The following is a 15818-nucleotide window of genomic DNA, read 5'->3' on the forward strand; positions in this document are numbered from 1 at the left end:
CAGGGTAGTGTGTCAGGCCTAGAGGAAGGGGAGGGAGGGTCACCGCCTTGAGGGGAGAGGAGGACAGGAGGGTTAGTGCCTTGAGGGGAAGGACGAGGGGGAAGGGAGGATCAGTGCATTGCAAGGGGAGGGAGGGGGTTAAGGGCGGGTCAGCGTCTTGAGGAGGAGGACGGGGGGAAGGAAATGTCAGTGCCTCGGGAAAGGAGGGTCAACGTCTGGAGAGGAGTATAAGGGGGGGGCGAGGGTCAGTGCACTGAAGGGGATGGAGGGTCAAGGTCTGATGGGTGGACGGCGTGGGGAGGAAGGAGGGAGGGTCAGTGCACTGAACGAGGATAGATGGGGTGACTACTAAAGCTATGTTGTGTTTAAGTTTGTTGATCACTGTTTTACGTCCTTAATGTTGGTTAACTCCCCCACCACCAGGACGAGGACCTCCACCCGTGACCACTCCCACAAGGAGGACCTCCACCCGTGACCACTCCCACGAGGAGGACCTCCACCCGTGACCACTCCCACGAAAAGGACCTCCACCCGTGACCACTCCCACGAAAAGGACCTCCACCAGTGAGCACTACCACAAGGAGCACCTCCACCCGTTACCACACCCACAAGAATGACCTCCACCCGTGACCACACCCACGAGGAGGACCTCCACCAGTGAGCACTACCACAAGGAGCACCTCCACCTGTTCAACGTGGACAAATGTAAAGTACTCAGTATAGGAGATGTAAACAGGGAAACCAGATACCAGATGGACAACGATGCCATAGAGAAATCCGACTGCGAGAGAGATTTAGGAGTAATGATAAGTAGGAACCTTTAGCCAAGTAAACAATGTGTTTTTGCTCGTAACAAGGCTAATAAAGTAGTTGGGTTCATACAAAGGAGTGTTAGCTACAAGACTAGCGAGGTCATCCTAAAACTGTATCTTGCGCTTGTGAGACCACACACGGATTACGCAATTCAGTTTTGGTCACCGTATTACAGAATGGATATAGAATCCTTGGAAAGAATTCAGAGGAGAATGACAAGACTAATCCCGGGCATTAGGAACCTTGAGTATAGAGACAGGTTAAAGCATCTTAATTTGCACTCCCTCGAGAGACGCAGAGTGAGGGGCGATCTGATACAGGTGTGTAAGTGGAAGTCAGGGCTAAACAAAGGGGAGATTACAAAGGTACTCAAACTATCCAACCAGGAGCGAACTCGTAACAATGGTTTTAAATTAGACAAATTTCGATTTAGGCGTGAAATAGGTAAACACTGGTTTGGAAACAGACTAGTGGATGAATGGAACAAGTTACCAAATATCATCATTAACTCGAATATGCTGAATAGCTTCAAACATAGGTTGGATGCTTATATGAGCAATAGGGGTTGGGTGTAAACGGGACTGCCCAGTTTCCTCCATTCTTATGTTCTTATGTTACCACACCCACAAGAAGGACCTCCACCCGTGAACACTCCCACGAGGACGACCCAGGGTTAGCACAGAAGTACTGTATATGCGGAATAATAGGCTATTAACCCATAATGACCCTGGCCTGGCTTTAACACAGTAACGACAACTGAAGTGTCTTGTGTGCCGCACGTTCACTACACTACACTATACTAATGTTTATACACTCTTATTTATATTTCTTATGACACTTTACCTTTAAAAACAAATTTCAGACGAATCATATTTCAATTATAAAAAAGACTGTTTGTTCCTTCGAGCTTCACCAGTTAAGGTTAACCAACATCTTATATATATATATATATATATATATATATATATATATATATATATATATATATATATATATATATATATATATATATATATATATATATATATATATATATATATATATATATATATACAAGTAAATCACTGTAGGTGCGCATGATCTAGGTATATGCTGATAACCACAAGGAAAGAAGAAAACACGAAGTTCCCAAGCGCTTTCGTGTAATTCACATCTTCAGGGGTGAGTACAGACTAAGGAGAAGTACAAAACAAGGTGTATATGTACAGCAGAGGGTGAGATCAGGTCCACAATGGTCAGGTATTAGGTAATGACCCTACTAATCTTTAAATAGCACCGCAACGGTCGGTAGTCAGGTCAGAGGGTAAGGTGACCCAACCTTCTCACCTGGTTACAAATCTTCTTAATTACAAAATTGTCCAGTTTGTACATGCCATTACTCAAATTCATGTTGAATGCTTCGGTATGTTTAATGAGACTAGATTCTATGATGTTCCTACTGTCAATTGAATTACAAGGTAATATTGAGGAGGCATTATCCCAGTCAATGCAATGCTTGTTATCCCTTAAATGAACAAACAGAGCATTGGATTCCTGGCCTGTCCTAACACTATATTTAAACTGGTCAGTTTTGATGTAACATCACTCTTTACAAAGGTCCTAGTTGATGATTTACTGGAGTTCCTCATAGATTCCCTGGATAATATTTCATTGCCCGTCTCGAAAGATGACTTCATTGAACTCATCAAACTATGTATTACGGATTGTAATTTTAAATTCAATGGAGAATATTAGGCTCAAAAATTTGGTATGGCAATGGGTAATCCACTCTCACCCGTATTAAGCAACCTATTTTACACCCAACCCCTTTTGCTCATATAAGCATCCAACCTATGTTTGAAGCTATTCAGCGTATTCGAGTTAATGATGATATTTGGTAACTTGTTCCATTCATCCACTACTCTGTTTCCAAACCAGTGTTTACCTATTTCACGCCTAAATCTAAATTTGTCTAATTTAAAACCAATGTTACGAGTTCGCTCCTGGTTGGATAGTTTGAGTACCTTTGTAATGACCCCTTTGTTTAGCCCTGACTTCCACTTATACACCTCTATCAGGTCGCCCCTCGCTCTACGTCTCTCGAGGGAGTGCAAATTAAGATGCTTTGATCTGTCTCTAAACTCAAGGTTCCTAATGCCTGGGATTAGTCTTGTCATTCTCCTCTGAATTCTTTCCAAGGATTCTATATCCATTCTGTAATACGGTGACCAGAACTGAACTGTGTAATCCAGGTGTGGTCTCACAAGCGCAAGATACAGTTTTAGGATGACCTCGCTAGTCTTGTAACTAACACTCCTTTGTATGAACCCAAGTACTTTATTAGCCTTGTTACGAGCAAAAACACATTGTTTACTTGGCTTAAGGTTCCTACTTATCATTACTCCTAAATCTCTCTCGCAGTCGGATTTCTCTATGGCATCGTTGTTCATCTGGTATCTGGTTTCCCTGTTTACATCTCCTATACTGAGTACTTTACATTTGTCCACGTTGAATTTCATCTGCCATTTTTCAGACCATTCGAAAAATTTGTTTAGATCTTCCTGTAGTTTTGCGGAGTCCTCGTCAGATTTAATAACACGTCCTATTTTAGAGACAACAGCAAATTTACTTATGTTCCTGTCTATGCCGATATCTATGTCGTTTATGTATATAATAAATAATAATGGTCCAAGTACTGAGCCTTGGGGAACTCCACTTGTGACGTTGTTCCAATGGGACTTAGTGCCGTTAATGCTCACTCGCTGTTTCCTGTCCTGTAACCATGCCCGAATCCATTTAAGGATGTCACCTTTGATGCCATGTGCTTCTACCTTTCTAATTAGCCTTTCGAGTGGGACTCTGTCGAAGGCTTTGCTAAAGTCGAGATATACCACATCATAATTGTGCCCCTCGTCCACCAAATCGAAAACTGATGAAAAGAATGTTATTAGATTTGTTAGACATGAACGTCCGCTTGAGAAGCCATGCTGGGAATCATTGATCAATGGGTGCTTCTCCAGGTGATTTCGAATAGAGTTTGAAATGATTGCTTCAAGTAATTTGCCTACTATTGATGTTAGACTGATTGGGCGGTAGTTAGAGGATAGTGATCTATCCCCTTCTTGAAAATCGGTATTACATTCGCTATCCTCCAGGATTCTAGTATTACGCCTGTTTTTAAGGACATGTTAAACAACTTTGCTAAGGGCATACTAAGCTCTTCCTTACATTCCTTTAATACTCTGGCAAATATCTCATCGGGACCAGGTGACTTATTAGGCTTTATTTTGTCTATTGGCTTACTAACATCGTTACTAGTTACTACTATCTCGCTTAATTTGTTTTCTTCACTATCTCTGAATAGAGTCGGTGCCTCGGGTATCATGTTTAAATTTTCGGTGGTGAAAACTGTTGAAAAATATTTATTCAAATTATTGCTCATTTCTCCGTCGTTATCAGTGAGCTCGCCGGTATCTGACCGTATTGGTCCAATCTTTTCTCGTGTTTTAGTTTGATACATATGGTAGAATCCTTTGGGGTTTGTCTTTGCCTCCCTTGCTATCCTTACCTCATTATTCCTCTTGGCTTTCCTTATCTCGGTTTTAACCCTAATCGCCAATACCTTACAATAATCCCGGAGGTAAATTTTGCCACGATTTATCCTTCTACCTATAGCCTTCATTTGGCCAATGATGTTCTTTAAATAATTATTTATCCATTTAGGGTCATTGTTGTCTGATCTGAGTTTTTTGTATGGTATGTTCTGCCTTTGTGCATTAAGTAACTCATGATTTAAATTGTCGTGGAACTCGGCAATCTCATATCTCGTTATCAGGTCGGTGTCATGTTCACGGCCAAGCGTGACACCCCCTCTCTCAGCTGCCTCTTTAAACTGTCAAAGTTTGCCCTTCTGAAATCTGGTACTTTAGTGGAATTTTCCTTACGCCTGCCATGAAAATCTAACTGGAATCTAATTTCTTTGTGATCGCTGTTTGCAAGTTCGTTCCCTACCTCGACATTGCTAATGAGGTTTTCTCTGTTCGACAGAACTAAATCGAGTATATTATTACCCCGGGTGGGTTTGGTTATAAGTTGACTTAGGAAACAGTCATGGATCGTCTCGAGAAAATCCTCTGATTCTGAGTTATCCGTAAGGTCAGTCCAATCTATTTGGCCAAGGTTAAAGTCGCCTACTATACAGACTTTGTTGTGTATGGAAGCCCTGCGCATTTCATCCCAGATAAGTCGCTCATTAACTCTATCAAGATTGGGAGGTCTATATATTACTCCTGTGATTAATTTATCCCTACCGTCGATTAATTGTATCCAAATTGTTTCTGTATTCTGCTCAGTTTTTATTTCCTTATTGATTTCACACTTCAGATTATCCCTAACATAGATTGCTACTCCGCCTCCCTTCCTGGTTTGCCTATCGGTATGGAACAATTTGTAACCCGCAATTTGGTATTCGACTGGTAACTCTCGTGAGTCTAGGTTGATCCATGATTTAGTGAATGCTATTATATAGATTTTTTCGGTACATACCAAAGCCCTAATATCATCCATTTTGTTTCTCATACTTCTACTGTTCGCGTAGTAGACATTGAAGCTAGTCGTGTTCTGGGTCCTCCCTTTACCGCGTTTAGTTTTAAACTCCCTGTCTAATTTAGTTTTGTTTTCATTCCTAACACTATTTCCCTGTAATCTTTCACTTTGTTTAGCCGCTCCCACTGCAGTCTCTTCCACCCCCGTGCCCATATGTTCCCCTAGCAGTTTAAAGACTTCGATATCCTTTGAACTACCCCCTCTAGAGACCCAGCCAGGGTTGCCACCCCATCCCGAGACAGGTGCACCCTATCCCTAGCATAAAGGTCCCTTCTGCCGTAGAAGTTGTCCCAGTTGTCAATGAATGGGACTGATATTGACTTGCAATATCTGTCAAGACGGTCGTTGACACCAACTGCCCTTGACAACCATTTACTGCCAACTCTCCTTCTAGGCAGGACACGGCATATGATAGGGATCCCTCCCTTAGTCCTAATACGATCTATAGCTGCCTTGAACTTATCAAGAAGCTCCTCGCTCCTACACCGGCCAATATCATTGCCTCCTGCACTGAGGCAGATAATGGGTTTGTTCCCATTACCAGACAAGATATTGTTCATCCTGTCAATTATATCCTCCACCCCAGCCCCTGGCAAAGACACCCTCATCCTATTTTTGTTTTTACCACAAAAGGCCCTGTCCATGTACCTTACCTGTGAGTCACCAACAATTAAAGTTTTTATTCCTTCCTTGTCAGCCCTGTCCCTGACTGTACTAACGTCCAATTCGTCTATCAAGGGACTGAACGAGTTGGTACACTTAGCTGCTCACTCCACGACGACGAGTAGATCACCAACACATCCAGATAGACACACACTCCTTCGAAGCCAGTGGTAACAGCAGACATTAGCCTCTGGGAAGTAGCTGGGACATTTCGCAGACGAAAAGGCATAACAATATATTGATACAAGCCATCTGGAGTGACAAAAGCAGAGACATTGTTGGCATTTTCTGAAAGGAGCACTTGGTGGTACCCTTTTAAAAGTCTAGCTTGGTGACATAACTGACATCACCAACAGCGTCAATGATGTGGATTCTGGGTAGCGGGAAGGAGTCGGCCCGTGTCAGTGCATTAACTCGCCTGTAGTCAGTGCGCATGCGCGAACTCCCATCTGACTTGGGTACGAGTTCACACAGCGAGGCCCACTCACTGTTGTTCGACTCTGCCAAACCATGTTGTAACAGGAACTGGATCTCCTCCCTCAGGATCTTCAGTTTGCTGGGACAAACGCGTTTAGGACCCTGGTTTACCAGACTTGCATCTTCTATCAGCTCTACATCATGAGTGACTATTGGACTGGGCTGAGACACATCTGCGAATATAACTTCAAACTATTGCAGGAGACACTGGATACCAACCCTCTGTTTCTGTGGTAAATGAGAGGTCTTAAGTACATGGACCACTTAATATATCAGAGTTCTTTAATTTGATTTCCTTATCACCCACTCTAAAATCTTCACCAGTCGCACACGTTACCTCATTCTAAGTGTTTTTTTCCTTGGCACCACCATATTTACTATCTCACTTTTCCTGGAGTGATATTCTTTCAACAGATTTAAATACACCAATCTCTTATCTTTTCTCCTTCCAGGAGTAGCTATTACATAATTTAAATTACCTTCTTTACTAAGAATTTCCAAGGGCCCTTGGTACCTAGCTTGGAGTGGGAACCTTCTAATAGGCAAAAATAGCAACACCTTATCTACTGGCTGGAACTGTCTATCCACAGTGTCTTTGTCATTATGGTTTTTCATTTCCTTCTGAGCCTCAAACAAATTAATTTTTGCAAACTCTTGTGCCTTTCTTTATCTACTTTTCCATTATCCTAACAGCCTGGACCTTATACTCACGAGCTATTTTAACCCAACGTCTTAGGCAGACACATAGAGAGTATTAAATCAAGTGAATGTTATGCTTTTACTGATGGTTCTGTGCAGACAAACACAGGTAGAACAGGTTGTGCAATTGTAATATATAAGGAAAAAGAGATGATAATGTCAAACAAGCAAAGGCTGAACAACTGGGCCAGCACAACACAAACTGAACTAGCTGGAATCTACTTAGCCACAGACTACCTTAAAGAAAATGGAGGTGGGGTGATATTCTGTGACTCTCAAAGTGCTTTGAAATCAATTAACAGCCCATCAGGCTCTATGTCTAAAGTTGTATGTGATAGTAAAAGGAATGTGATAACTGCCAATGAGAACAACTCTCGTATCGAATTTGTGTGGATTCCGTCCCATGTTGGAATCAGGTATCATGACCGTGCTGATAGACTGGCCAATGAGGCATGTAAGAAAGAAAATGTTGACCGTGACCTTGGCCTGTCCAATGCTGTCATTCAAGTCAGAATCATGAACTCTGATCTAGAAGAAGTGAGAAATGCAGAGAGACCTGGCAGTTGTAGCATTAGTAAATATGAAAAATTTTGTGACAAGAGGTACCGGTATGGCCAGCATAAGGACAGAACCAGACAATGTGATGTAGTCGTGGCCATAATTAGGCTAGGATACAGACATATCTGGCAGGTTAGTAACGCTGTACCCATACCGGAACACTCAGCATGTAAACTTTGTGATAAACCTTTAAAGCATACACTTGAACACTATATTATTGAATGTAACACTGTCAAAGACTTCAGGCCACCTGGCTTATTGTATCTTGACCTTTGTAATTACTACATTGAATCGGGGGTGCTTGAGGACATTCTGCTATTTATCTCAAATTTGCTAGCCTACACTGATTAGTCTTCAATTAAAATATGACGTCCATTGTATGTGAACCACTGACCTATATATACTGCGAATGAATATAATTTAGTTCTTTGTGTACATACCTCTGTCCTGCATGGCAGTGAACAGTGACATTACCCACACTAATCTGACCTCTTTATATATAGCTGTTAATGAATATGTTGTATTTCTTTGTGTATGAACCTCTGTCCTGCGTGGCAGTGAGAAGTGATACCACCCTCAGTGTCAAGACCTGACTGAATTACTGAATTACTCAGAATAGGCAAACTGTACTACAAGCTTTGTCAATAAATTTGTTAAACTTAAAGTATCAAATCAGATACTGATAAGTCACAAAATGTAAATAATAAGAACTAACTTGTTCACCGATTAATACTGGTTACCAATATGAAAATTAAAATCCGGAACAGGCCCCATTATCTGTTATGCCGTCACTCCTCTTTATTAGGATTCTGCCACTAGTCAAAATAAGAGGCGAGGCTAGATCGTGATAGCACTGAGAAACACACCTGCCACTAGTGGTCACATCTATAAGCAGGGTAAACCTTATACAATTCGTATTACCTTCCCCAGGTTCTTAATAATTGCCTCATTAACTCAAACTAAATGGGTTTCATAGTGAGGAGAAATAATACACTGCATAAATTAGTATAATAAAATTAAAGAACGTATATACAAGGGGCATGTAAAGGAAAAACAATGAAATATTGAAAGCCACAGCCAAATCAACGTAAGCCCTAACATCAGCCTGAACTGCAACCTCATACCAGCCAGACACGTCTGCTTCTGCCTCGGCTCTTCACCAGTCGAGATGATGACCAGTGCCCAATACAGTGTTGATACCATGTCTTCAATTTCAATACTATTTTACCTCACTAATACACAACATTAAACGGATTTATTTAACACAAACATATTATACAATAATATTTAATACATATTAAACAATAATTACATACAGGAACAAAGTAGTATAAAATATAGCCTTACCGACTGAACAAGCAGTGTATTTACCTCTGTCAAGTATTACTTCTTAGTCTGTACTCATGCATGAAGATGTGAATTACACGAAAGCGCTTGGGAACTTCGTGTTTTCTTGTTTCCTTGTGGTTATCAGCATATACTTGGATCACGCGCACCTACAGTGATTTACTTGCACACACACACACACACAACCATGTCACCATCAACCATACCAAGACCATGGTTATGCACATCAACCTCTCCTCCGACATTGTCCCACCCCCTTCTATTACTCTAGGTCCGAACACACTCCAGGTTGTAGATTCCACGAAGCTCCTCGGCGTCACCATAGACAACAAACTAAATTGGAAACCACACGTCAGTAAAGTTGTCAAATCCTCCAGTTTCCGTCTCCACCTCCTCCGCCGACTCAAGTCCCTCGGAGTTCCTGCACCCGAGCTCCTCAGTGTTTACACAACATTCATACTTCCCAAGCTCACCTATGCCTCCCCCACCTGGTCTTCCTCCCTAAATGCCACACAACGTAAACACCTAGAAAAAGTGCAAAAGAGGGCATGCAAGATTATTCTCTCCCCTTCCTACTCCACATATCAAGAAGCGCTCAACACACTGACCCTTTCGACTCTCACTGACCATCACCACAACCTCATCTGCAAATTTGGTAAGAAGCTTCTACACCATCCTCGACACCGGCTCCTACTACCACCTGAGATCCCTAGCCCGAGAATTGCTGTTCGACACCACAACCGCATCCAGCCCATACGTGCACGAACTGATCGCTATAAGAACAGCCCAGTCCCAACCATTGTAAAAATTATCAATAACTTGTAATAAACCAGTGTATTCACTCCCAGTAAACATTACTCCTTGCACTGTCACTATGTTGAAATGAACTGTAGTTTGAGCTTTTCCCCATCTAGTTATTATATATCTTATTTGTATCACTTATGTTACTTGTATATTATTTGTAATTCGAAACCCATTCCCCAAATATGCAACTGTATATTTTCAGCCTTCTGGCTGCCAAGCTCTTTCAATAAACCGTTAATTATTATTATTATTATTATTACACACACACACACACACACATATATATATATATATATATATATATATATATATATATATATATATATATATATATATATATATATATATATATATATATATATATATAGACTCTGGTGCAATGGTTCATCATAATCCAATATTACACAGTGTATGTATTATGTAATGTGTGTGTCCTACCCTCCTGTGTTAGACTCCAGACATATCACTGTAGAACAATCAGTGTTATTTACCTCCGTGAGAACACTTGTCTATCACGAGAAGACATATCTTACAATAACAGCCACCGCGATAATAATAATAATAATATAAATAATAATAATAATATTAATAATATCCCCACGGGAAGAATACGTATAATCTGTTTCCTCATTGGTCAATATTATATATCTTTCAGAAACTTAAAAGCAGCATTCTTATTGGTTAATAAATCATTCCCACCCGAAGAATAATATGTAACCCGCGTCCCCATTGGTCAAATATTGTCTTGGGCCAACAGGGAGACGGCGTGATTGGTTTTCTAACTGCCAATGGCGTTCCTGGGTCGGAAATCTCCCGGGGATATTGGAACATTATTAAACTACCAGATCCAACTCTTTTTTTTTTTTACTGGTTTGGGGCGTTTTACTAGTCTTTTAAATGTACCTACTGAGCTAAGAGACCTTTTTTTCTCTCTCTCATCTCTGTCTCTCTTATTTCAAAATGATCTCCTCTGGGCAGTCGACTAATGACATGCAAACTCTCTTCACGTCTCAACAGCTGACGAGTTCCCCTAAACGAGCGAATCTTTGGGGGAATATTATGACTGAACTTTCCATTTAAAACACCGCTTGTGGAAAGTATTTGGGAGATTAAATTTTGTTTATAAGTGTGTGTTGAGTTTGTGTGTAGTAGTAGCATTAATAATAATAATAATAATAATAATAATAATAATAATAATAATAATAATAATAATAATAATACAGAAATAGTAGAGAGAGAGAGAGAGAGAGGATGATATGAAACATAAGGGTGGTGGTGATTACGTCATTTGTTTACAGTGGCTGTGGAGCAAGACCTGCTAAGAACCTTGTTTTGCTTATGAGATCAGAGCAGGTGATAAGGGGTGAGAGGACAGGAAGGAGTGAGAGGAGGAAGAATTGAATTTGAATTGAATTGAAACAGTTTATTTAGCCAGAAAAACTCAGATACAGAGTGAATAATAATTACAATATTAACATGGCTGAGTCAGTTGAGAACCTGAGCTCTCTTTTAGGCACCTGATATACTGTATACTATACATTTATCTCAAGGAAGTATTATGTAACATTTAGTATCATCTGGAAGAGTACAATAGCATGGTGGTAATAAGAACATCTCATAATGTTACCACGGTTATCACTTCAATATTTATTTATTATTATTTTTTTTTTTAGATTATTTGTTTATTTATTTATTTATATATACATAAATTACAGTGGAATTGACAAACATACGTATAATGGGGGAGCAGTACAACATGGGTTGTACAGTAATGAGGTTGAACAAGAGGACAGAGCTGTCGGGATTATGTCTAGTTGGCAATTATGTTTATTGCAATGGTAATTACTTATCTAGTTGCATGATAATTTCCGATAAAACGGTTTTGATGGTACAATAAAAGCAGGTACTGTAAATATAGTAGGTGTTACAAGAAATATTAATACTTAAACAACAGATGATTTAAAGGAAGGGAGCGTAGTCTTTGCTCGGATGGGTGGGGGTAAGTTGTTCCACAGCTTCACACGGTGATATTTTATGGTGATCTGGGACTTAGTGGAGCGCATGGGGAGTGGTCTTAGTAGGTCTGGGTGCCTTAAGTTGTATCTCTGATTATTCCGGAACTGGAAATAATTATTGTCAAGCAAGTGATTGATAGATTTAAACAAAGAGGGCACAGCAGTAGGTGTTAATATCTTCGAATTTTAACAATTTTAATTTAGCAAATTTTTCGTTTGTGTGATCTGTTTTTTTTAAGTAGCTCATTGTCCGTACAACTCTCTTTTGTGCATTAACCAGAGATTGTGTTTTTGAAGAACCAGAGGCCCCCCATAGTGTGCCACAGTGTATCAGGTGTTAGTAAACAAGATCATAATAGATTTCTTTCATTACTGTGAGAGTGAGTGACTGTCGAGTGTGATACATGATACCTACTGTCGAGTGTGATACATGATACCTACTGTCGAGTGTGATACATGATACCTCACTGTTTATTGACTTTACTGTGAATGGCTTGTATGTGGTTTCTCCAGTTAAGTTTCTCATCAACAATAACTCCGAGGCATTTAGTATTTTGTTTGCGTTTGAGGACTGTATTACCAAGGTACAGGGGGTCCAAGTCTTGGGGTAAGTCTTGCCTTCTGTGAAAGATCGTGTAGTGGGTTTTCTCAAGGTTTAAGGTCAGTTTATTATGTATTACCCAGGTCCTGGCTTAAGTCAGATCAATGTTCACAGTTCTCATCAAGGAATGGAGGTCTGAGTTGCTGGCATAGAGATTACTATCGTCTGCAAATAAGTTGTATTTTATGAGTGTGCTGGCGTGGACTATTTCGTTTATGTACAACAAAAACGGTACTGGACCGAGAATGGAACCTTGAGGGACACCATACAAGATTGGCGAGGAGTCAGATTGGTGTTTATTATAGCAGACATACTGCATCCTGTTGGACAGATATGAGGTAAACCAATTGTGGGACAGGCCCCTTATGTCGTAATGTTCAAGCTTTGAAAGGAGGATGGTATGGTCAACAGCATCGAAGGCTTTAGAGAGGTCCAAGAATATACCGACTGTGAACTGACTGTCATCAAAGGAAGGGTGAGAGATGGAAGATCACGGGAGTGAGGAGGAGGGGTGAAAGGAGGAGGAAAGGTGAGAGAGGGGACGGGAGAGAGGAGGAGGGAGAGAGGAGAGAGGAGGAGGGAGAAGGGAGAGAGGAGGAGGGAGAAGGGAGAGAGAAAGAGGGAGAATGGAGAGAGGCGGAGGGAGAATGGAGAGAGGAGGACGGAGATAAAAGAGAAGAGGAGAGAGAGAAGAGGAGGGAGAGGGAAGAGAAGAGGAGGGAGAGGAAAGAGAAGAGGAGGGAGAGGGAAGTGAAGAGGATGGAGAGGGAAGGGGAGAGAAGAGGAGGGAGAAGGGTGAGAGAAGAGGAAAGGGTAGGAGGAGGAGGGTGAGAGGAAAGAGATTAGAGGGGGACGAGGGTGAGAAAGATTAGACGGGGAGGAGGGTGAGAAGTAAGAGGGGGAGGAATAAGGGGGGTGATAGAAAAGGAAAATAGAGAAGAGGCGTAAAGAGAGAGGAGGAATTGTGATCGACGAGGAATACCAAGAGAGAGGGAGAGGTGAGAGAAAGGCGAGGAAAAAAAAGCGAGAGATAAGAATGAGATATTGATGAGAGAGTGAGAGGTGAGAGGGGAGAGAGGAGGGAGGGTGAGTGACGTGTGTCTCACTAGACTTAATTAACCTGGCCCCCACACGCACACCTGAGACGTACTGCTCTATCTCTACTCATATATTTATTTTATTTATTTACTATCTATCTATCTATCTATCTATCTATCTATCTATCTATCTATTTATCTCTTACTAGGACAAGTTGCATCTCCTGAGATCAATTTTAAAAGCAGGTATGATATAGAGGCTATTATCCCCTTAATATGACTAAGAAAACGGTAAAGAGAAATATTTAACAGTGTACAGTATGATGAATATGAGATAGTGCGTTATAGCGCCTCTACAACACGACACACACACAGGAACAATGCAACGTTACTCCAAGTATAATGTTGTTCCCTTCACAGTGTCACCTTGGGAGGCTCTATACTAGTGCCGTTGCTCACAACATCCACTGCTGCCATTGAAGGCAACATACACTTCTGCCATTACTCACAACATGCGCTGCTACCGTTGCTCACAACATCCAATGCTAACATTGCTCACAACATATACAACTGCCAATGAAGGCAACATACACTGCTGCCATTGCTCAAAACATACACTGCTGCCATTGAAGACAACATACACTCCTGCCATTGCTCACAACATCCACTGCTGCTATTGCTCACAACATACACTGCAGTCATTGCTCACAACATACACTGCTGCCATTGAACACAACATACACTGCTGCCATTGCTCATAACATACACTCCTACCATTGCTCACAACATAAACTGCTGCCAATGTTCACAACATACACTGCTGCCATTGCTCACAACAAGCACTACTGCCATCGCTCACAACAAACACTGCTGCCATTGAACACAACATACACTGCTGCCATTGCTCACAACATACAATCCTGCCATTGCTCACAACATCCACTGCTGCCATTGCTCACAACATAAACTGCTGCCATTGTTCACAACATACACCGCTGCCATTGAAGACAACATACACTCCTGCCATTGCTCACAACATCCACTGCTGCCATTGCTCACAACATAAATTGCTGCCATTGCTCACAACATACACTGCTGCCATTGAAGACAACATACACTCCTGCCATTGCTCACAACATCCACTGCTGCCATTGTTCACAACATCCACTGCTGCCATTGCTCAAAACATACAATTCTGCCATTGTTCACAACATACACTGCTGCTAATGCTCACAACATACACTGCTGCTGGTGTTCACAACATACACTGCTGCCATTGCTCACAACATGCACTACTGCCATCGCTCACAACAAACACTGCTGCTATTGAACACAACATACACTGCTGCCATTGCTCACAACATACAATCCTGCCATTGCTCACAACATCCACTGCTGCCATTGCTCACAACATAAACTGCTGCCATTGTTCACAACATACACTGCTGCCATTGAAGACAACATACACTCCTGCCATTGCTCACAACATCCACTGCTGCCATTGCTCACAACATAAATTGCTGCCATTGCTCACAACATACACTGCTGCCATTGAAGGCAACATACACTCCTGACATTGCTCACAACATCCACTGCTGCCATTGCTCACAACATCCACTGCTGCCATTGCTCAAAACATACAATTCTGCCATTGTTCACAACATACACTGCTGCTAATGCTCACAACATACACTGCTGCTGATGTTCACAACATACACTGCTGCCATTGCTCAGAACATACACTGCTGCCATTGCTCAGAACATACACTGCTGCCATTGTTGACAACATACACTGATGCCATTGTTCACACCATCCACTGCTGCCATTGCTTACAACATACACTTCTGCCATTGTTCACAACATACACTGCTGCCATTGCTCACAACATCCATTGCTGCCATTGCTCACAACATGTTGCCATTGTATCACAACAAACACTGCTGCCATTGCCCGCCACAACATACACTGCTGCCTATTGTTCACAACATACACTGCTGCTGTTGCTCACAACATACACCGCTGCCATTGCTCACAACATACACTGCTGCCATTGTCACAACATCCACTGCCCCATTAAGCTATAACATACACTGCCGCCATTGCTCACAACATACACCGCTGCCATTGCTCACCGTACACTGCCGCCTTTGGTCACAACATCCACTGCCGCCATATTGCTCACAACATCCAATGCTGCCATTGCTCAAAACATACACTGC

This window comes from Homarus americanus, unplaced genomic scaffold (assembly GCF_018991925.1).
Source record: "Homarus americanus isolate GMGI-L3 unplaced genomic scaffold, GMGI_Hamer_2.0 scaffold31037, whole genome shotgun sequence".
Taxonomy (NCBI): Eukaryota; Metazoa; Arthropoda; class Malacostraca; order Decapoda; family Nephropidae; genus Homarus; species Homarus americanus.